Genomic DNA, 3,293 nt, shown 5'->3' on the forward strand with positions numbered 1-3,293 from the left:
GATTGTAGCTCTGTCCTTGTTATTAATCGCTTTAGTCAAACACAGCTATTGTTTGCTGGGATGTGTATATCCTTGACAGTTTGTATCTCAGAGTTATCAAAGACACTGTGGATAATCATCAAGAGATTGTTGTCCTCTTAATAATGACCTATTTGATTGTTTGTTTTTTCTTCTTCTTACAGATTCTGGTATTTGGCCAAAAGAGAGCTTCACAATTCTTGGCTTCACCTGTGGTAGAAAAATGACTGAAGTTATGCAACACTCTCTAAAATTAAAGCTATGCAACGCTTTAACATGAATGGCGAAGGAGTGCATCTCTTTCACTGTCTCTTCCTGTCCTCTTCTCAGTCTTTGTTGTGGCACCTCTGCTATGTGTTATAGAAAGCACTTGGAATCATGTTCAATACAAAAACACCAAACTCGTGGGATTGCCCTAGCAAGCAGTTGGTAAAAACTAATTAAAACTGATATATATCAGCTTCACTTTCTAGCTGCAAAAGCACGTTTCTGCAAAAGCATGCAGTTTCCTGTCAGCACTTTTTGGCACAGAGTGTACTCAGAGTTAGGCCTTTCTTATATAAAGCAATATAATCAGCATATAAACATTTAAGATGATAAATTTAAAGCTCAACAGTAACTGCTATAAATATTATAACTACACATGTAGTGCTTTTGCTTAAGTAAATTATAGTTGGGATCATAATAAGAAAACATGTGTTTTTATTTTCTGTGTACCCTGGGTACAGACCAGTATAAACATGGGATTCTTCCCAATAAATGCTGTCTGATAATGCTTCATATTGCATTAAACACTAGATATGTAAGCAAACAAACAAAAACCCATAGAAGCCAGTTTTAATTATTAAATGTGACAATTACATGGAGATGGAAAGTAAACATGCTTATACACGTCTCTGTGATTACAGAAAATCCACACAGATGCTGTCAGAGCAGAGAATCTTTGATTTATCAGAATGATGAATGCAAATGATTTCATGAAATCTCACTCTTGTTCTGGGTTGTAAAATTCACCTGTCCAGTTAAACCGAATCCTTTGCAACACGGTTCTAAGAACCCTACCAACCTCATCCTCAGCTCTCTGCCTGTTGTCCTTTTCAGCTGAGTATTCATCCACATGTGTTTCAACTTCTCTCTCATTTTCAAGCAAATTGCTCAGGCTCTCAGCTTCAGCACAGTTACCATATGGCCACTCTCTGAGGTCTTCTGTGTTCAAGCCAAACAAATTCTTACATGATCTGCAAGGCTTCATTCTGGCACCATCACGGAGACAAAAAGCCTCACACCTGATATTTCCAGGTACTTCAATTGTTCCATCAAAGTAATCTTTCTGGACTGTGTTTGGATAATAGGTCATCACCGCACCAGATACATATTTATGCCATTTGCTAAGACAGGAGGCAGCAATCATAATTTTCCCAGCGTTAGGACCTTTGGTGGACATGGAGACTCCGCAGTACCTTTCTGATTTGTTGGTTTGGGATTTTTGAGAAATGCAGATGGTGGACGAGACGAAAGCTGTTTTTTTATTATTCTCTTCTAAGTCCAAGTCTGTGAGGAGATCTTGCAGACTCTGCTTTATTTGCTCTTCATTCTCTGAGTTATTTTGCAGGACGATCTGAAAACAGTTACAGATCTGGTCAAAGTGTTGCACCTGATTATATAGTTGTTTTTCATAGAAAGTTGATCAACATGTTTGTTTCGCTGCTTGACTTATTTAACTATGCAGGACCATTGGATGCTTTTGGTTTAGACATTTTAAGATAGGGGGTGAAACATGTCACAAAAATCTATTTAATTTTAAATCAATAAGCAAAAATCCATCTTTGTTCTCACTAATTTATAATTAAATTTGCTAATTGACCTTTTTTTTTTCTATTTTGCTATGCCGGGCTGTCAAAACACGCTGAATTTAGAGTCTTTGAGCTTAACAGATCCAGCAGCTACACAGTGACAGCATCATATACGCCTTGAAGACTGTAAGCATCTCCAATAATGAGTCTGTTAGACATTATTTAGAACTAACAAATTCTGAAGCAAGTCTCCAGCTCTCCTGCAGTCTCTGTGTTTGGTGGAGAAGCATAGCTAGAAGCATATGTTGAAGTATAAGGTACAGTATGGATTTTCTTTGGATTTCTCAGTAAAAAAGCACTTTGCATTATACTTTCCTAAAAACTGGAAGTTTGTCAGATTGACTGAAAATGTGAGAAGAGTTATCTTACCATGTCGAGCACACAGGAGAAGGGACTTCGCCTGGGAAGCTGAGTCGAATACAACTTAAAAGGCCTGGGATATCTTCTCATTAAAGAACCCAAAACAAAAGGATTAGGGAAGATTTCTTCTGGAGAAAAGGGGATGTTGTTGATTTTGCCCAGAAACAACATGCTGTGAAGGATCTGTTGAGTGAAAACATATTTGCTTATTGTTAGTAGTGATAAACAGGACTGTCTTAAAAGTGTCAAAGGTAACACACCTCATCCACCAAGTGTTGACTTCCCGGAGTCATGTAAGAGCCCCGAACCATCCTCTTGGTAATCTTGTAGGCATTAGTTTTGAACCTCCTTTGAGAAATTGTTGTCTTCTAAAATGATAATGATCGAGCAGTTAGGGATTTAAAGACACAGGAGATCTGATAACTTTGGCTACAGCAGAGTCTGCAGACATACCTATTTTGCTCTTGGTCGGCCTATTTTAAACATGAGAGAAAACATAGTTAGTGAAATGTTGATAACATACAATGACTATCATTGGTGGCTGAAAAGATGCCAGGTAACAAGTGAAAAGCTGCTACTTACCATCGCCACAGTCTAAGAATGAAACAGGAAACACTGAGCGAGTTGCCTCCATCTTAAAGCTGTTGATCATGTGATTTAAAGGAAAGCCACACCCAGCTCTTTCCTGGAATTTTACTCGACTGTAGAAAACTGCTCCATTTGCCCCGCCCACCCATGATCTTTAATATCTACCAAAAACAACCTTTTGGTTGTCAGTAACCAGCCGATCGTTTGCGCGATTAAAAAATGACTTTGTGCGGCGGCGTTCCCACCGCGAGCAGAACTCCGGCTCAAAAACCGCTGTTTTTGAACACTTTTATTTACTTAAGCATTTTAATGGGCTTACTTTGAAACAAAGTGCGATTGAATGATTATTGTTATGTGTTGCCTTGAATTCGGCTATGCTGTCTGTTAGACAGTTGTTTTTCTTTATTGTTGTTTTTGTATTGTTTGTAGCGAACGCTACTGGAATGTGTAGATTAAGCTACGTAGCCAAGATAA

General features: G+C 38.3%; 1 long non-coding RNA gene across 1 annotated transcript; it reads right to left on the reverse strand.

Annotated features, from left to right (window-relative positions):
- Positions 1 to 2,305: 2,305 nt before the first annotated feature.
- LOC112432339 (uncharacterized) lies at positions 2,306 to 2,884 on the reverse strand. Its single transcript, XR_013100272.1, has 3 exons — positions 2,685 to 2,884; positions 2,492 to 2,599; positions 2,306 to 2,414 (listed from the first exon to the last, which is right to left on the reverse strand). It is a non-coding gene; the product is annotated as an uncharacterized LOC112432339 (long non-coding RNA).
- Positions 2,885 to 3,293: the final 409 nt, after the last annotated feature.

The sequence above is a fragment of the Maylandia zebra genome, linkage group LG2 (assembly GCF_041146795.1).
Source record: "Maylandia zebra isolate NMK-2024a linkage group LG2, Mzebra_GT3a, whole genome shotgun sequence".
NCBI lineage: Eukaryota > Metazoa > Chordata > Actinopteri > Cichliformes > Cichlidae > Maylandia > Maylandia zebra.